Source organism: Chrysemys picta, chromosome 13 (assembly GCF_011386835.1).
Source record: "Chrysemys picta bellii isolate R12L10 chromosome 13, ASM1138683v2, whole genome shotgun sequence".
Lineage (NCBI taxonomy): Eukaryota > Metazoa > Chordata > Testudines > Emydidae > Chrysemys > Chrysemys picta.
The window spans coordinates 37,563,106-37,584,342 of record NC_088803.1 but is presented as its reverse complement, the minus strand read 5'-3'; the positions used below and the strand labels follow the sequence as shown (position 1 = coordinate 37,584,342).

The following is a 21,237-nucleotide window of genomic DNA, read 5'->3' as shown; positions in this document are numbered from 1 at the left end:
TGGTCCTTGGAGCTTTAAGGAGAGCAATGAATGATTCCTGGCCAGGCTGTCTTCTCTGTAAGGAAGGAGAAAGTTCCTTGTGCCCTCTCTCTCATCCCTTTGGGCACTTGTACAAGTCTAATCAGCTCCATTGATTGCCTTAATCACCTTTTTAATTACTATGCTACGGTAGTTAGTCTCTTGGTAAAGCACAGATGAATTGTCCTGCTGAAATTTATGAGATTACTCATGTGAGTAAACTACTCATCGGTATGTGTAAGAAGTTCATAATTTAGCCAACTAGTATTAATGGTTTCAGTGGATACCAGTGATAGAGAGCCAACAGGCCTCTACCTGCCACAAATACCAAACACAAAAATGCACATACCTCCCTGTTGCAAATTTTATCTCCTGCTTTGCCCTCATAGCTGAAGTTAAATTGGATCAAAGGGTTTCCAGGTTTGTTTCAGAAGGGGAATTGGAAACTCTGCTACACTTGTATAAGCTGTAAAGTCTATAAAACATTCCTCCTAGACATTGATAAATCTATTAGCAAGGGAGAACCGTGAAAAACTCTGCTTTTGGATTAGCGTAAGCTGTCAAAAATAAATAAAAGCTGAAAATACACTGATGCTAACACTCCAAAAGAGCCTGATGTGTGAAGCTGATGAGAATCTTTTGCTACACTCATGGTCTAGTAGTGGCTTAGGGGATAAACAATTACTGTAGAGTATACTGGTGTGGGAGTCTTGCATTGAATAAACAAAATACCAAGGCTGGAGTGAACCACAGTATTCTAGATAATTCATTGGGTACAGAAGAAGTATCACTGTGGTGTTGGTAGCCAATTTGCTTCAGCTGTAACTTGTATTGAAAGTTAACTAAACAATATCACATATAAACATGCTTTGAGTATCCTGAGAAAAATGTCTGTTTCCAAGTACTGGCTTCAAAATGTCATCTGGACCAAATCCCTTTTTTGGAAGAATTGTTTGAGAAGTAGCTTACCCAATATATTTTTTGCCAGAACAGATGCCATCACTTTGAATATTCTGCTTTCACTTAGGGTTATCAGACTCTGTTTAATCTCTGTTTGTATTATTTCATTTGTGAACTACTGGAAATGCTGTTTACATCTAGCAGAGATCATTTCTAGGTCTCTCACTTCTTCAAGCAGTCTGATTTCTGTGCTGCACTGTACAATATGTCTCTTCAGTAAGAGTATTGTTACACGCTGTGAAAGCAAAAAGTGAATGCAACGTCCTGACTCGAGTTTGTTTTGTTGCAGACTTGGGTGAAAATGAAAATCATACCTGTTACAGTGATTACATAGACTTCAGGTGTTTGAACCTTTTGTTGAACTCTGTCTTGCAGTACTGGCTTTTCATAGGATATCTATTGCAACCTATGAACAAGCTTACCAAACGTTCTAATTCATTGTAGTCAAACACTTGAAAAACCACAAACTCTGAAGAATAGTCATTAAGGGACTGACCCTGCAAACTGTTGAGCACTCTCCATTCTCATTGAATTCAGTACTCATTCCCTTACAGGATCAAGACCTCATTGCCTAACAGTGGAAGGGCAAATATATAACCATCCTAAAGCAATGTTTAGTACAATAGCTTAATAAATCACTTACTTCAGAACAAGACTATTTGTTTTAAAGTTTTCAGTGTCTTCGTATATTCACTAGGCTGCTTCCTCATGGCATCTGTTACCATTGTACTAGCATTTGAAATAAAATTTGTTGTCCTGAGTTGGATGTTAAAAGCACACTGATATAGATAACACTCTTAACATCACATTAAATAAATTATCTGTTCTTGGGGAAAATGTAATGGATTTTATATTTTAGCATATTTGATGTCCTTTAACCAGAGTTTCCTTTAAAATTATCTCCAACTTATACACATAATTTAAATAATTTATTTGTAACCTTGTAATAGAGTTTGAAAGCAAGTTCTTTACACCTATTTTGTTAGAGGCACAAATATATAGTGCCTGGTACTCAGGTGGTCTAGTGGAGTGGAAATTAGAACTGCAAAGTGTGTATTCTAGTATGAAAACAAAAGATACAGATGTGAAAAATGCCAGAAAGGTACATTAGACAGTACTTGCTGCCACCCACCAACTCACCCTTGTCCTGTTCTGGAGGAAATAGAAGACAAATCCTATCAAACAATGATGAAATTACTATTGGTATAGCATTACTGAGAAGGTTTTCTGCCAGCTAGGGTCACTCCTGGTAGTAGCCGAGGACAGATGGGATGGGTCCAAATAGATCTCCTCCTTTCTTTAATTCCTATGATTCTGTGGTGCAATGTAAAAAACAAGAAAACACTGTTACAGAAGATAAGTTTTAAAAAAAAATCTTTCCTTTTCTAAGTTTATAATCCCAAATTGGGAACAGAGCACATATAAATAAAATTTAAATCAAAAGTTTTGAGAAACAATATCTCCCTCACAGGGTTGGTTGCATGTTCCCTGGAGCAGTTGATAGAATTCTACATCTCGTTTCCCCTGCACTATTTAGATATTGGAGCTCCCAAACAAATGTGACACCTGAACTAAGGACTTGTTAGTGAAGGAGGAGCTGATGTGAGACCATTCTTAGGGTTGCATAAGAATTTTCTGTTTTATAGGGTCCCTGCCACAGTGCTTCATGTTTCTCAGAATCCTTCTTTGTAAATATGCCATGGGGAATTTGAATCAAATTCCAGCCACTAATTTAATGTGTGTGTGGAATGATCTCCGGGGTATATTTTATGTTGTTGTTTTTTTTTTTTTTAGGAATTTTGGAAAGACTGGAATGTCAAAAAAAGCTTGATTTTCCTAGTTTTACCCCATGCACATTTACTGCCCCTGCAGCTGCTCAGCGGTAATATTGTGACATGAGAGATAATCAGCCACTCATCACTCCCTACTTCCATTTCATTTGCATACTTGGGGGAGAGTTACTATTGCCTAGTTCTCATGGCAGCAGCTGCCTTTGATAACTGACTTATCTGAGACTTCCATAAGGTTATAAGAAGGGTCACAAGAGGAACTATAATGAAATCATACTGTTTTGATAAACTCCTGCTGAGCTCCTTTAGATCTGTCTGTAGTAAGTTATACTGTTCCTTTTCAAATGGTAATTATTACTTTCCTGAAGTGTTATGGGAAAATAAGATACAAAATTATAGCTCCTTTTCATGTATATTGTTAAGTACTTCTTACGAATAGTGGACTGTGGCTTTCTGAAAATTTACCTTTTTTAAATAAAAAGCAGGAAATTATAGATGAGCCCCTACTCAATTTTTCTGTTAGGGAAAACACACACACCCCATGTTTTGTCTTAGTACAGTTTAGTTTAATTACTTTCAATATAGTGGTCAACATGGCACTGAGTGGTGAAATATGTTACTTCACAAAGAGAAAAGAGTATGTTGTCTGTAGACATCTGCCTCATTTATTGCAGAAGTTGGAAGGTTTGTAGTGAATGAAACGGGACTGCAGGAAGAGAGAGGATGGTCTTGTGATTAGGACAGTTGAATGCCTTGCACTGGAGTCTAGAATTCTATCCCTGCTTCTGTCACCGAGTTCCTTTGTGTTGCTGGGCAAGTCACATACACCAAACTTTTTGCAGGTAGTCACTTCTGCATGTAATTAAGTGCTGTATCATAAATGCATACACACAAGGAGGCCAAATTAATGGGTGATGTTCATTCTGGCATTTACTAACTTGAGAGTGCTTGACTTTGCAACCTTTTAATTCTTAACTTTGTATTGCCTATTTTTTTTATTTTATGGTTGAGTTTATTGATGAGAGCAACCTTAAGTAACACTAAATGAAGCTCCGTCTGTGGATTGTATTAAAATGCATTTGCAATTTGAGGCATGATTTCAAGGAAGCATCTAACAAAGCACCCATAGATACACCCAGTGAGTCCTGTCATATCCTCATACACCAAAAACTCCCATTAAAGCCAACAGACCAGAGCCAAATGTTTAGGAACCAACCTATTAGATTTTCATACTCCACGCCCTATCAACCAAGAAATAACTTCACAGATGTGAAAAATGCAAGGCAGCCTTTGCTTATGTTAGAATTTGCTCATATAAACATATTTGCCCTCGACTTCTGCCAGCCTCAGATGAAGAGGCTTGCCAAATATGTATTTTAAGCTTTATTTTCAAAGTGCAGCCTTTAAAAAGATCTTTTCCTAAATACTTCTCAGGCCAGCTTTTAATAAATGTAATCTTGTCGATGGATCAACATAATTTGTTCTTGATAACACTGCTTGTTCCTTCAGAATGACCTCTCCCATGCAACAGAAACAAGTTTGATTTAATAATCACAAATAGACTGCTCTTGGGCTGTGGCACTGGAAATCTCCTAGACGTGTTTGCATAATTTATGCTACTGTGAATAGTAATTCTGGAGAGGTGGAGGGAAGGAATGATACCAATCTATGGCCAGAAACATAATGAAATTAGACCCTCTATTGTGCTAAAAGTTTATTTAAATATTATTTATATAACTTAATATCTTTATCTGGAATGAAGGAAGAAGCCTGATAACCAATTACTCTTAATACTGAAAATGTTTAACAATGATTGAGTTTCTGCTGAACCTTGTGTTGCAAGTCATTAGCAATCAGTATGGATATCAGCACAATTAGACTATCCATAGATCAGAAACTATCCAGTGTGATATCTTCCCCCCACACACACACACACACACAAGATGAGACTGATCTAGAAAAATGGAACAGTCAGAAACCATTACCTCAAAAGCAAAGGGATAGGGGTGTGTGTGTGTTGGGAGGGGGGGTGGAATATTCTTACACTGTTACTAGGAACTGAGATGTAGAGAGGCACTATAGATTTAGCTGGGAAAGTTCATCCCTACATAACTTAAACTAAGAGAAGTAGTCATGGTCACAGAAATTATTCTTTCATAATAAGATTTTTCTGAAGTCCTAGGATTAAGAGTTAGGATTTTCCCTAAATTAGCAGTCATTGCAACAGCATTGCTACAAAGCTTAAAAATTTCTGAAATAAGTCAAACTATGACCACTTGAGCGGAGGGAGGAAACGCATAGCAACAGATTTATTTTACATTGGGTTTAGTAATGGAATTGAGGGTGATTAACTAGAACCTGAACAAAACCCATTTTGTCTTGTGTATGTGAGAGCATCAGGGAAGCTTGTTGATGTTTAAATGTAGCTCTGCATATACTGCATCAAGGCAGGATAGGTAAAGGCAGTGAAAACTATTTAACTACAGACTGATTAGAAAGTGCTTTTTTGATAGAGAAGTATAAAGGTGTATTTAACCATTCAGTACATTTTAAATGCATCTGTTGACCTTCATTGCAGTTAAATAGAAAACTGTATTTTTCTCATCTAATAGTTTTTCTGCTCTAAGTCTATTCGCAGTAAGTGTATTCAACTTCCTCATTTATGTTCCTTGTTCGGTTTATAAATTAATTTGTGGAAGTATTCTTGGTCAGACAGACTCAATGCTCTAGTTTGTATCTGTAACATGCTTGCTATCAATGTTGGAGATGGAACATGGAGGCTCAGATGGAAGGTTTCACTCTGATATAAAAGGCACCTTTTTGGTATGTCTGTAATGATGTAAAAGAAAGCTTATCTCTGAGGACCTGAGAAATAAGAGGAGGGTTAGAATTGGTCTTAATTATATTAACACTGATTGAATGTTAATACTTCAGAGTCTTCAGAGCTCCCTGTATCCTCTGATGATAAATGCTGCTAAGAAATATCAATTTTATCCTCTATGCTCTTTCATGCAAACAAAACTAAGGGTTTTTAATGCTGGGAACAAGTTAAAGAACATAAACAAAATTAGTAAATGTGCTTAAGTAATAAGTTTTTGCATGTAAAATCTACTTGCCAGAATTATCTATTCTATGGTTTTTACAAAAAAAAAAAAAGTTACCGTATCCTTGGTTTTCTTTCATTTGCCAAAATAATTTAGCCTCCTTAGCTCATATACAGTTGACTGTGTACACTACATTTGTTTATCTACATTTGCCTTGCCACAAAACAGCTATTAATCGTCTAAGGAGATTGTCCCTTTTTTTTTTAATCTTGTCCTAGACCAGCTGCAGTTTCTGTAGATAAGGGCCAATGATGCACAGTACAAGCAAAATCTTAAACCTTGTTCATCATGTGCAATATATGTGTTCATCAGTGGTGTCACCTCAATAGACACAGGAATGTGCAGTCTTTCCTGGGAATAAAAGACAAAAGGAACAAATATTTAGAAAGCTTCTTTTGCTTATTGATCCCTTTTCCAATTTTCTTGGTTTGTTTCTCAAATCATGTTGCAAAATATAATGTAAATGGTTTTTAAAGCAATACTTTGCTGACATTAGTAATATCTTAGGGTGAAATTCACCCATGTGCTGAGAACTAGTACAAGACCTATGCACTATTGAAATCCCACTTCAAACCATCCTTTCAGGAGGTAAGGGATGCACAGGCCATGTGCTGATTCTATGCACAGGGCAAATTTCACCGTTGCTGCTCACCAGGTTTCACAAGCAAAGTAGATTGAGATCCAGCCAGTACTGGGATGGAGACCTTCAATGATGCTGTAAGAAGTGGCTTTGATCCAACAGCTGATGCAGTCAGTACTGAGTTGGTGGCCCTGTTCAATGCCAAAGACCACTGTGTTTCTGCAGATGCAGTTTTGGGAGTAGCATGTTAACCAGGGCTCTGGCAACTTAGAGTAATTTAAAACTTGACACTTTTCACATGAATTAGAGAGTGGGTCTCGATGTCCTGGCTCAGTTCGAATTGGTTGATTAGGGTGGAATTTTAGACTGCATCATGTATTTTCCTTTGAATGTGGTATTCTTCATCTCTTGTCCTGAACTATTGTCACTTTGCTATGATGTGTTAAATCACTGACCTTGAAATGGCAAGGAAAACAGGAAAAGAAAATTTGCTCATTTTCCCCTTATGTTTTAAATCCATTGTAGCTGCCGCTGTCATCCAAAAAGTGACTGCAATTCAGCAATGAGTGAAGTGATTCAGATATATAGATCCTTTTGTGAAACACGTTAAATCCTTTAAACATTTGAATGAAAGGTGGTTATATATAGATATAGATTTGTGTCTGATCCTGCTCCACTGCAGTCTCAGAGCTTTGCTATTGGCTCCAGTCGGCTCAAAATCAGGCTATAAATCTCCATTATTAGTTACCATTAGTTATGTTTTATTTATTTGTCAGAAGTGTTGTGTTGGCACTGGATATAGAGGGTAAGATTCTGTGCTGTGTCTAAGAGACGTAGCCCAGTGGGGGAGATGGGGTGAAGTGGCTTTAAGCCACCTTTGTACCATCCCAATTCCGGACTGTCCTGGGGATGGTTTAGGCAGCTCCCCAGATATGTCTATAGGCAGCAGCACTGTGTTGTGGCTCCAGCTCCTTCCACACCCAACACACCCCTTCCTATCCTTGCAACACTGTTGATGCTGTGGTTTGTAAAGGGGGTACTCAAAAGACAGTCTGTGTCTGTCTTTGACACTTGCTTTGCTGGGAAATTCTCATCTGGCCAGATTTGGGGGTTTAGATCCCCATCTCTTGATGCTGCTCTGACCCTTTCGCTTGGTATTCAGGGGCTGAAGCGGGGATGAGAAACTCAGTCTTTCAGACTTCCTATCAAATACTCTAATAAATATGGTAAAGTACCCTACTCTAGAAACAATACCTACATAATCAGGATACCTGAACACTGATAGTTTCTGAAATCATAACCATTGAAGAGATGGCAAAATGTGTACCTGAACTGAGGCATGACTTTTATTTTAGATTAATTGGTGATCATTAACTTTTAAAAGGTTGCTTTATTGTCCTATGCTAATTCTCCTACACTGGAGAGGAATGATAAATACAATAAACAGGCTTGATCCATGAACTGAAGAATTTATGGAACACTAACAGTCATGAACAGCAATGGCAAAGCCCACCCACTTGCCCGATGGAATATGTTCTCTTAGTACATGCTGCATAAGATAGCTTACAAATGGGCTATCTGCTACACCTTTAAAATAGTAAATGAATAAAAATCCTGCTGCTTTACTGAGTTTTGTGGAAAGCTCCATAAAGTGGTAGCAACCCACAAAGAATATAATAATGAAATATATAGATTACCATTATCTCACTATTACCTAAAAGCCACACTTCCACTCCCAGTTGTAGAATGAGAAACTACAGGAAATTCTTCATTCCATCTATGACTTCACTGAGGGAAACCCTGGCTCCATGAAAGTCATTAGTTTTGCCATTGACCTCAGTGGCAGACCTCAGCATTTGTCCCTTTGAGAGTTCAGGAAGAGAAGAAAGAAATGTTCCTTCATAATCAGACCAAAGCAATAGCCTTTAAACCAGCAATCAAAGATACCTGCAGTCTCACTCAGATGCATCTTTTGCAGCATCCTCTGGCTTTAAGTACTGTTTTCATCATAACTGTTTTCAAAAAGAGAAGGGGAAATGGGAAAGACATGTCCCGTCTCCAGAGCCTTAATTTAGTTAGACTGAAACCATCCTATGCCATCAAGTGACTTCTCATTTCAGGACAATTAAACTTTTTGGCACACTTATCTTTTAAAGATGTGTATCTTCTAGATTTGCAAGTTGGAAATGAGTTATGCACTACATAAAGCAATTTATATATTCATAATTACCTGGACTGAGACTGGTAAATACTTTCCTCATAAATTGAGTCTAAACTCTCATCCAAGAAAAGCAAATGCTAGTTTGCCTTGTGAAGTGTACGGAAATTCAAAATGCTGGTTGAATTTAGATTACATTACTAGGGTTGCTGAAGCATTGTAAATTTTAAAATAAATAGGTAACAGCCAGGGCTTTCTTTCCTATGCCTCAAAAAAAAAAAAAAAAAAAAGCACCTACTGTTATAGGCTTTAATGTATCTCAGGATATGAAAAAGACCATAATTTACTTTGGGTGTTCCCTATAATAAATATTATTTACATTAGGAACTGTAGATTCCGTTCCACTATGTCTAGACAGCACGTGTAGTATTGTAATTGTGCTTATTAAAATCATGAGCTGGCATTTTCATTGTCCTGCTATAAAACTTTCAGTCCATCTCCAGTTATAAAATACACTTACTTTTCTTTAACTTGTCTGACACCAAACTGAGGTTTTTTGTAGAAGCAGTGGAAGATTTCTGTACTTCTGTGTTTGCCATTATTTTATTGGGATAGCAGACTTATCACTGTTACTTTGTATTATAAGAATAACTAGATAAATATTGAATGGGAAGGCATATGAAGAATAAGTCATTCTAAACTAAATATTTTAAAAAACAACAACAAAAACCTGCCATGCACCTTGTTTTGTTGTTCACATCTCCTCTACACAAGTGTCAGATATTGTCCAATTAAAATGGCAATATTTAATCCCATTTTCTGCTCATTTCACACAGATGTAAATGATTTCTTATCTGTATATCTGTATGTTGCACCTACGTGCCCATGGTCAAGCCCCATTGTGTAAGCAGTATACAGAGTGAGACAGTTCCTAATCACAAGAGCTTACATTCTGAAGGACACAAGATGCAAGACAGTGGGGAATCAGCCCCTAATTATGCTAAATACAAAGTACTATAGTATAGGATCTGTTTTAAGACTTTCACTTTCATAATTTTTTTGAAAACAGATGAGTTTAATGAGTCATAAGGTAACATTTTCCATAGCACTAAATTGATTAGGTGCCCCTTCCTCAAAGCTTGACAACATTTTGCCCTGGCCCAGTTCTGTGTCTTCCCCACTCTGGGCTCCTTGTCCCAGTCCCATTCTTGCTGTCCCAGTCCTAGGCTTGCTGTCAGAGTCCCAATCTATCCCCCCTCCCCATACCCAGTCTCCTTGCCCAGCCAGTTCCAGTTGCCCCTTCCTGGCTCCTTGATGATGTCTGTCCCCTGCCACCCTCTTCCCCTCCCTCCCCTGCCCCTGGATCCCACCCTAGTCTCTTTTCCCAGGCTCTTATTACAATCTCATTCTTTCCCCCCACTTCTTCCCTGGCTCCTTGCCTCGGTCTCCCCCATTCTGGCTATTTGTTCCAATCTCTTTGTCCAGCCAATTTCAATTCTCCCCTCATTCCCTAGCTGCTTGTCTGATTGGTCTCTTCTCCTCCTCCCCCCCCTTCCCACATTTTCCGAAACACTGATTCCTAGTTCCAGTCTCCTTGTCCAGCCAATACCAGTCTTCCCTCCCTCATCCGATCTCCGTGTTCCCTCACCCACCCAGACAACTGGTTTCCAGTCTGCACCCCGTCTTTTCCCTCACTGATTCCTGGTTCCAGTCTCCTTGCCATGCAACAGTTTCTCTCTCCTTTCTCTTTACAGTCCCAGTCTCACCAGATTCCTTATCCCAAATTCCTCTTTTATCTCTCCCTAAGTCCAGTTTTTGTCCCCTCTGCACTGGAATGAGATGGCTTCCTCCACTGCACTGACCGGGTGGACGTAATTGAGAGAGGCTCTCTGATATCAGTTTCAATGCATATGGCCCATGAGCAGTCCTGTCATATGTAGGAGCTGTGAGGGGTTGGAGCATGTTTAGTCACTGTTGAGATAGCACATGCACAGCCTGGTCAGCACTAAGAGCTGTGAGAAGCTCAAGGGTGCTCAGTGAGGATGGTATCTTCAGAGATTTGAAGCTGCTAAAATTGAAGTCTCTGAGCATGTGTGAACTGGAATTTTAAGGCTTATAACTTGGCCAAATTTGGGGGGATATTCATGAAGACTGCCAAAGGCACATCTCTCAGACAAAGGCACCTCCTGTTAAATTTCAAGCCTCTACTCCAAAGGATGGGGACAGTGGAGCTTTCAAATGAAAGATCAATGGAATTTTTAACATAGGCAAAACAATGCATGTTTCTCTAGCCTGGTTCTTGGAAATGGCTGAACCATTTTGGTTGCAATTTTCTTTAAAATAAATAAAATAAAAAAAAAACCACCCACAACATATCATCAACCTAAGTCAGACACCAAACATGGAACTTTTCAGCCAAATGGTAACTGTTTGGCAAAGTTATAAACAACTGAAAACATGGTCTTATAATGGGAAGTGTCACGCAGCCTCAATAATAGGCAGTATTATCAGCCTTGCTTATAATAAAACTTCATCCACTGTAGTGCCTTGCCACAATGTGTTCAGAGTGCTTCTAATAACTGAAGAAAAGAAAGAGGCCATATAACTCTTAGTAGCTCCTTCTGCCTATGGGGCTAGATTGTCACAGACCTTACTCAATCTGTGCAGGAGAGAGAGGGTGGATATGTCCTGTCCCTCCTTTCTCAATCAGTACTGGATTTACCATGGGTCTGGGCCCACAGTCCAAAGGGCTGCCGGCCCGCTCTTCTCCGCCCCCCCACCCCTGCTCTCTCCTGTGGGGACAGAAGCTTGATGCTGCCGGCAGCCAAGCTCCTCCCCCACCTCTCCCCGCAGGGTGCTACATTCCCTCCCCTCTGCCTCTCCCTGCTGCCAATCAGCTGTTTGCCGGCAGGAGGGAGGGGGAAGAGTGGAGCCTCAGCATGATCACTGCTCTAGGGAGGAGGAGGAGAAGAGGTGGCGGGGGAGGGGCCTTGAGGGAGGGGCCTGAATTGGGGCATACCCTCTTCAGCCCCCCGCCGTGAGCACCCCCCACACACAGCCCCCTGCCCTGACTCCTGCACTCCCCCCCACATCCCCATCCCCACCCTCAGCACCAAATGGGAGCTCCTGCACCACCACCACCCCCCATTCCCACCTGCACCCCTCGCACCAAACAGGAGCTGCCCCTGGTAAGCGTTCTACACCCCGAGCCCCCTCCTTCACCCTAGCTTCTGGCCAGACCCTGCCCGCACCCCAATGGTTTTTTACATTTTTTAATAAAGCGCTCTTATTCAAAGCACTTTACAATAGTTAGCTAACGGTACAAACAATATTTGGAAAGATCATTGTGGTCTGTCGACCATCTGTGATTTTCAAGTGGTCTGTGTCCGGATAGCAGTGCTTGCTGGAAACTAAAAGTCCGGTTATAGGAGTAACCGCATTAGCCTCCGCTCCTCCCACTCCCAACACCCACCCCAGAGGGCTGGAAGAGAACCTGTCCTGCTGCTGTGGGAGAAAGGGCAGCTCAGTGCAGAGAGAGACTAAGAGAATGGGCTAGAACCAGGTAGGTACCCGCTCTATGTGGGCAGGGGCAGAGGGGGATCCTGTTTACCTCCTTCCCAGCCCTGCTGTGCTTGCAGTTTATCCCTGGCCCCTCCCTTGCTTCAGGGACCAACCCTAGCTCCTGCCCCACTGTGCTTTTGCCCCCGCCCCCTTTTACAATCATTCCCCCGGGGGCCCCACAAATATGTTTGGCGCCAGGCCCACAAAAAGTTAATCCAGCCCTGCTCTCAATTATTCCCTTGCTTGGCCCTGCTCAGATTATGACTTTACCTGGTGGTGTGGAGAACAAAGGCTGCTCACCCCACTGTGAGCAACTGGTCAGGGAGTGAAGGTCAGAGGGTCAGGGGACTGGGAATAGCTTTTATTCCACATTATTCTCTTCTCCATCCCGTAGCAAGAGGGGAATAGGGAAGGAATTGACTCTGTGACTATTCATTCTCTTCTCTGCTCTTGAGAGAGTGCAGCTAGGGACATCCTCTTTCTCAGGGCAGGTGGTAAAGTTACAGCCTAGCCGTGTGTGTCTAATGTTTGCATCTTGTAATGATTTTTTTTTTTACTGTAGCAGCTTAGCAGCTGTAAAAAAGCAAAATCTCAACAATAGGCAAAAATGGTAATTGGTGTTTATTGACTAATCAGTTTATATATTTTGTATCGTAAGAAAATTGCTGGATATGATTTATCAAATTGCTCATAAAAAGCAACATGGACACAGTAAAACCAGGGGAAAAAGAGGACTAATAAAGTGAAAACCAGGAGTCAGCTGTAAACTGTTTACATCCTCCTCTGATTGCTCAGACCAGTTAGTGTAATAGTTAATTTTTATGGCTTGCAGCTATGCTGCCTCAGCCTGTGATCTTGTCAGATCTCAAAAGCTAAACAGTGCTTGGCCTGGTCAGCCCAGTGCTGAAGTCACTGCTGCAGAAAGTAGCGTCTTTGAGGAAGAGATGCATAACAGAGGTCTTGTCCACTTGGTGTTCATTTAAAGTCCCATGACTCTTTTCACGAGAGTAGGGATGTTAGGACCGTTGTTGTGGCCAGATTCCAACAAGATTAATTACATTCTGTCTCCATAAATTCCCCCTCTGGTTTAACTGGACACATTATTCATCCCTTGTCCTGAACTGTTGCTGTTACGTTGTGTAGAAGTTCTTGCTGAGAGAATGTTTAGTGTCTCTCTGTAAATTCTTTAGGTCTTTTTGGATATAAGGTTCCATATAAATAAGATTACTAGTAAATAAGGATGTTTTCTTTCTTTCTTTCTTTCTTTCTTTCTTTCTTTCTTTCTTTCTTTCTTTCCCTAGAAACTGCTATCACGTGTAGTTCACATATTTAATTGTTTTCTTTTGGAAGCATTGTTGTGAAATAAGTTAGAAAGCCGCTGATGTATTTTTACTGTAAAATTGAATTCACTCAAACATTCAAGTTGAGTGAGTTTCTACATATGTGGTTCATGCTTTGCAGCACATAAGAAGCAACAGCAATTGATGACTGTACAAGTGCAAAATGGTTTAATCAGGATGAACAAAATGTAATTCATATAGGATGCATGCTGTTTTGGATAATTATGTTGGCTTGAATCGCTTGTGAATTAAACCATTTAATACACAAAAAGGGAAAAGACCTTCTAATCGTCCTTTTGAATGAGCCATGAAATGGGATCTGTGATACTGCCTGAAGTGTGAAGAGGTTAGCATGGCTTGGTTCCAAGATTTTTTTTTTTTTTTAAGGAGATATTAGAAGATTTGCACTAGTTGTGTGCCTTGGGGGGCTGTCATAATTTTCTGTAAAATAACATAATGTATACCTGAAAACATCTCCCATAGTCTCAATGAAAGTCTTCGAAACTGAAGTCCTTTTTGAAAGTGCTATTGAAATGTGCCTCTTTGCAAATGTACTATGTACTTAGCCAGAAGGAACCACTTTTAAGTGGAAGCCCAAGGCAGTCAATTCACTATGTTCAGTGTCTGTAGTCACAGCTTTTTCTTCAGAAAAGACTGGCAAATGCTCACTTAGGTTCAGAACTCATCTCTGCTCCAAAAGAGACTGCAGTGAAAACAATAGCTCAATAGGTTATATGCAGTTTCTATTTCTGTGGAGAGAAATTCCCATTATTTCAGCAAATGAGAACTGTTAAGGTGAGCTGTAAAACTTTCATTAAATATATTTTGTTTTAAGATCCTAAACCAGGGACAAAACAAATGTACATGAACATAGAATCATAGAAGATTAGGGTTGGAAGAGACCTCAGGAGGTCATCTAGTCCGAGCCCCTCCTCAAAGCAGGACCAACACCAACTAAATCATCTCAGCCAGGGCTTTGTTTTAACTTGTATAGCAGCTTCTGCAATGTTTTGGGATGAAATATGCAGTGCAAATGCAAAATCATCATACCCACTGTAAAGGATTTGAGGAATAAATGTGTACACCCCGACCCCATTAGATCATATGCTTTCTCCTAATAGTTTATTTTTGGTAATATTTTACAGCTGTTGCTGTTGGATTCTTGTCCATTACACTTGTCGGTGTTGGTCTATAGAAGACCAACTGTTGATCTCTAAGTACAGAAACCTCTTGTACTATGTTAATTGGCACTTGTTTGCTGATAAGGATCAGATTCTCAGCTGGTGCAAATTAATGTAGCTTTACTGAACTCAATAGATCTATGCCTATTTACCCCAGCTGAGAATCTAGCCAAAATGATTTTTTATATTGGAAAAAATATTTCAAATAGGAGATATAATTCATTGATATTGTAGCTTTTTGTAAAATGGTAACAAACTGTCATTTCTGGATTATGTGAAATTAAGAGATAAGGAAATAGCACAACCTTCTGTGAGCCAGCTACAAGTGTCAATGCTATCCCTTTCCCACCATCAGGCCCGCAAACAGCAATTCTGGGCCCCAGGGCCAAGGCTGTCCCTAAGTGGGTGCAGGGCCTGGGGTGGAAGTGATGAATCCATTGTGCTGGCCAATCGTGCTGGGCCACGGGGGCCCCCAAAGCGCGGGGCCTGGAGTGGTCACCCTGATTCGCCGTACCCTAGGGACGGCTCTGCCCAGGGCCCCCTAGAAAGGTCCAGCCTGCCTTGCAATTTAAAAGGGCCAGCGGCCCCCGGGCCCTTTTAAATGGCCCAGACTCCTGGGCAATTACCCCTTTTGCCCACCCCCCTGTCTGCAGGGCTGCCCAACATACCTCTCAACTATCCCTTATTATTAAAGACCTTTCTTGTTTAAGAACCATGGACCCACGTCATTTTCAAACACAGAAATGTAGGTGTCGTCATGACCCACAGGTCTCAAATTCAGACCTGCAGGGTTCATGGGAGCAATCATGCTCCAACTCTCTGCCTCGCAGCCTGCTGACAATAGCTTCTCTAGGACCCATAGAGCCCAGCGCCAGTGTGAGGCTTTGCCCCTCAGGTCCAATTGGCGGAGGCCCAGAGTGGCTGAGTGGCCCGCTGGCCTTATGTAAGCCAGCAGCAGGAACTGGTAGCTATTCGAGCAACTGGGCTCCACTGTGCTCTGGACTGTGTGCCTCTGGGGGTACATCTACACTACAGGGGGGAGTCAATTTAAGATACGCAAATTCAGCTACGTGAATAGCGTAGCTGAATTCGACATATCGCAGCCGACTTACCCCGCTGTGAGGACGGCGGCAAAATCGACTTCTGCAGCTTTCTGTCGATGGCGCTTACTCCCACCTCCGCTGGTGGAGTAAGAGCATCGATTCGGGGATCGATTGTCGCGTCCCATTGGGACGCGATAAATCGATCCCCGAGAGGTCAGTTTCTACCCGCTGATTCAGGTGGGTAGTGTAGACCTAGCCTGGGTTCTGCTCCCCTTGCCTGACTCCTGGTATCTGACTCATGGTTCTGATCTCCAGTTTGTCTCCTGCCTCTGACCTGTTGGTATCTTGACCCAGCCGACTCTTAACTTCTGTCTCGTGACAGCAAACTCTGGCTCTGACTACAGTACTAGGTCAGATTGCCTATGACCCAGCCATGAGAATAGGGCTGGAAGAGACCTCAAGAGGTCATCAAGTTCTGTGCCGATGCTGGACCAAGTATACCTAGACCATCCCTGACAGGTGTTTTTGTCCAATTTTTTAAATTGTTAAAAAATTTCAGTGATGGGGATTCCACAACCTCCCTTAGAAGCCTATTCCAGAGCTTAATTACCCTTATAGTTAGAAAGTTTTCCCTAATATCTAACATAAATCTTGCTTGCTGTAGATTAAGCCCATTATTCTGGTCTTACCTTCAGTAGACATGGAGAACAATTGACCACCGTCCTATCTCTGTAACAGCCCCTCCTTCCAATTTTCTCAAGATTAAATATGCCAATTTTTTTTCAACTTTTCCTCATTTTTGTTGCTTTCCTCTGGACTCTCTCCAATTTATCCATGTCTTTCCTAACGTGTGGCCCCCAGAAGATCAGTCTGTTTACCTTTTCATTAGATTTTTACTAATTACATTAGATATGTTTATTTAGACAAGCTATTCATGTCCCTATCACTCTCCCCAGCTTGATCTGTCTGTCTGTCTGTCTCTCTCTGCATCTTTGTATTTCTATTGCTTCTATCACAGTGATATTAGAATTGTCCAGCAATGCTTGTAACATGTACTTTTTGACATTACATTGGTATAGGACAGTGATTTTTACAAACAGGGGCTTGCTGTTTTCCTGCTGGTCCAAAGTGAAAGAAAACTGATGTGTGGATGCTCTTGGAGTGGAGTCAGAGAGGTGTCCCCCCCAATGCTCTTGTATTGTAGTGTTACACTGTCCTGACCAACAGGAGCAACTATAGAAAGGGATGTGACCTGCCAGCCTAGAGGCATGGCTAGGCCTCCTCACCTCTCTTCATGTATGCTGCAATTAGCAATGCTTGTTAAAGTAGCACAGGCTGCTCCTTTTACAATCAGCAACTAGATGAATTATATAGCGCAGGTCATCCTCTCTTCTGCTCTCTGCACCAGCAAGGTGTCTTTAGGAACCATCTTCACTTTCCTCTTGTTCTAGCTCTAACTCATAAGGGCAAGACTTTGCCCCAAAAACTAAACAAAATGGGCCACTAATGCTGGGTTTACAGGGATCTGAGAGGAAATTTATATTTCTTCCCTTTTGTGTTTGTGTGCAGCTTTATCCATCATGCAGAGGGGTTTTGTTAGAGTATTACATTTTGTGTGATGCTGCATTTAGGGAATAGCTGAAAACAGGCCCAATGTGGAAAATATTGATAAACTGGATCAAGTATTTCTTTCAGGCTCTTAGTTCTTTCCAAAGATGGTAAGTGAGAGTATGGTTTTAGCAATGCATCCTTACCATCAGTCTTTTTTGTCCCGTGCATTTTTTATCTGGCTTATAAAAATTTGGTTCAAAACTAATAAAGTGACACAATCAATTAGCTAAAGTGGTTTCTATAGTGAAAAAATATATGGATGAGATTTTGATTTATAGGTTTTCTTAATGTGGTCCTAATGGAATTCAACTGCTTTAAGATGGATTAATAACTGATTTTGATTCTTTATTACTCTTAGGCATTTTCTACTGAGAAATTAAGTTGAAATGAATCTTGATTCTTGGCTAGTCTGTTCAGCAGATTAAAAAAATTGTTTTGATTCCAAAATACTGTATGAAATTAAAATATATTGATAGGCATTTCTGTATTATATTTGTCTGTGCCTTGTTCTTAGGCAAGAAACACACAAGCCTGTTTTTAAAAAATAGTATCTGTGTGGCATATAATATTCTGGGATAACAGCTCTCCCCTGACCAGAAATCTCCTTGCAATGCCAAGTGGTAACAGAGTTCATGAAAGATGCAATGTCAGCTTGTACTTTGAATTTGTCTGGGTTTTGTTTAATGGGGGGATACCTCCCTCCCTATACCGACTCAAACAAATCAAAGTATAAAGATTCTAACTATTTCATCATTTGTAACTTAGTAACCAAATATGTGCTGGATTCTGATTTCAGTTATTCCAGTGCAAGTTCCATGGAGTTGCTTAATATTTACACTGAAGTGAATTAGGAGCAGAATTTGAACTCCATATTTGGAAATCAGCTTCACCTTCCCTTACTTTCTGCATCCTGAGATCAGGGCTCTGTTTTCTCTGTGACAGGTGACGATATTCAAACAGCTAACACAAGGAATGTTCTCAAGACTTCTATCCATTTTCCCACCTCACATGAAGTCTCTCGCAGTCTGCGGCCATCCATCACAGAAAACTAAGCCCAAAACAATACCCCTTTTCTACCACTAGTCTTTATTATCTGCCTACCTCCCCAAATTCCTGAGTAAGTAGATCAGCTACACCGTGTGCCATGAAGGTCAACAAATTCAGGCTATTTTGAGCCAGGATGGGAGTAGCTTACAATGCTTGCCATGCATGACATTTTTTTTTTTTGAATGAGCTCCAGTTTGAGCTGCCAACGTGCAGCATCTCCTTCCAATCTTTTTTTTTTTTTATTATTTCTTTAAACAGATTTCCCCTCCTTGCTGAGAAACTTGTCTGTGTAGCAGGGTGGGATAGACAATTCTGTAATGGACCATTATTTCCATTCTTCTTTGTAGATTAGCCTCTAAATTAGAGTTTGTGACAGTAATGACATTTATTGACAGTAATATGATTGCAACAAAACATTTTTGTCGTTGGAAACTGCAGGGGGAGGCTAAGTGGAATATGTAATCATAGATGACAAGGCCCGCTGAACAGTTTTCATTATTTATTGTCATAACCCACATGGCCCTAATCAAACTATTAATGCAGAGTTTTGAAATCATGCCTTTGGTTACTTCAATGCAAAATGTTATGAAAACTCATTTTATAGGTGCAAAGTACTTGAAAATTTACATTTTCACATGTTTCAATACAAAAGGTAATCTTTATCAAGTATTTCAGTCCAAAACAGGACCCTTTTTTTTGACAAATTGTTTAATACAAAAAACTCTACCATATTATTGTGAAAGTTATTTTGCTCAACTTTTTTCATAAAATTGGACTAATTTCACAAAATGGAACAGAACGAGGAAACTTCAACTTCTAAGACTTTCACCTTTCAGTGTGAATATTTTGCACGAGAATTGTTACGCTGGCGCTCAAGGAAGGCAGTTATGCAGCCACTGAGCTCACTCGTAATCAGATACAGAGCAAATGCAAAGCACTGCAAAACTCGCTAATCAAAATAAAATTATTTACACTGCTAATAGCTGATAGTAAGAGAAGTTGTGAATTCCTTTATTACTGTTCTGGCATAAGGAATTTGGAGCATGTAGCACTCAGTTTTGCTATGGCTACAGACTTTGGCAATATTGTAGAGGTCGTGCTCAGTCTTTCAGAGACTGAAGAAATAGAAAGCAGATTTAAGTTTTTGACATAAAACAATGTTAAGTGTTTTCCTCGGGTGAAGTACTTATTATTGACCTAATGCTGAGGAGGGAAGAAAAAAAATCATTGCTTAGTAGCTCACCGTTATATAGAGAAAAAAAGCTAATGTGGGTTTAATTTTAAATGATTCAGAGGCACAACTCCACTGACCTTGCCATTGCATGTGACTTTCAATAGAATTGCACTTTTTTGTCATGATTGTTTCCTCAGCTGTCCTAGGAGCCTGCTTCCCTCTCTTTCTACAGAGAGCTTTAATGGAAGTCAGTGGTACACTTGGCTCTGGTTCTTGGCTCTTCTCCAGCTGTAAGTGCTGTTAGCAGGCGCTACCATTGTGGAGTATGGCATGAGCAAATTTAGCACCATTTTTTGTAATATATAAAACTTTTCTAGCAAATTTAAATATTCTGTTCTTATTCACTGAAAAGTCAACTGTTATCCTAGAAAAGATTGTGACAAGTTTCAAGGGAGACTTATTGGCTTTGGGTGGGAGGGGGCAGGAAGGAGTTAACGGTATATGCTAACTTTTATGTCTGGGTTACCAGTTTGAATTTGGGCTCCTGGAAGTCCATTATAATCTCATGGTCTTTAACAACCAACATACAATTCTATTAAACAAACAAATCCACCAAACCTACATGAAAATAATTTTCTGTTTGTAAAATCAAGTTAAGAAACCCCATAATTAAGGTAGTCCAGGCAACTGTAATTCAGCCTCCTCATGCGTGTGCATTATGACAGTCTTTAATGACATGATTACATACTATTTTGTTTTCACAAAAACCCTTCCTCCTTCAGTGCACAGGATGGATGGTGCAAATGATAGTTATTAAATATTTCTTTTTATTCTCCTCATTCAATATGTGGCCATATGCCTTATTTATTATACACCATCCAAATCATGTGCTTAATGCAGAATTATCACATTTTTCATGGGGTTTTTTTTTCCACTCGTCGCTGTAGCACCTGAATGCTTCAAAAACACTAATGGATTTATCTTCACAATAAGTGAGGTGGTATTACTAAACCCATTTCAAAGAGGGGGAAATTGAGGCATGAAGAAATTAAGGTCAGAAGTGTCAGTTAACTTTGGTGCCCAACTTAAGACTTCTAAGACTTGATTTTTCAGGGTACTTGGCATTTTTTAGCACTTCACATGTTCAAAGCACAGTTGTCATTGACTTCACTTTCAGATAAGTGTGCTGACCACTTCTGTAGATCAGGCCACAGTTGTCTCAAGCGGAGCACTGGAAAATGAGGAAGACTTAATTAGTGGCAAAATGAGAAAAGTATGGCTTAGTGTCTTGTCCAGCATCACATAGGAACTCTGTGGCAGAGGCAGAGTTAGAATCCAGTTTTTCAGGACAATATTAAACTACCTTAACCAGGAGACCATCCTTTCTGTTCTTGCAGCCCCCTGCTTCATTCACTACACACATTCCAACTTCTGCAACAGACAAGGCAGAGCGTGTACGGACAATAGTCCTCTTCACTACACAACCTTGATTCCTTCTCAAAGCACCAACTATCCTGTGCATTGAACAAGGCCAGGGTCCTGGTTATTTTTTTTTAAGTATGTAATTGTATAATTAAAGACTGTATGATCACGAATATGCACAAGGGGGCTGAATTAAGTTGCAGTGGTGATTTCAAACTTTTCAATACTTTTTGAACACTAAGAGTGTG

The 21,237-nt window shown here is 40.3% G+C and overlaps 1 protein-coding gene across 8 annotated transcripts in view; it reads left to right on the top strand.

Moving 5' to 3' along the window:
• SULF2 (sulfatase 2) overlaps nt 1-21,237 on the top strand; it is a 260,049-nt gene that overhangs the window by 77,999 nt on the left and 160,813 nt on the right. The gene's annotated exons all lie outside the window — the stretch shown is intronic.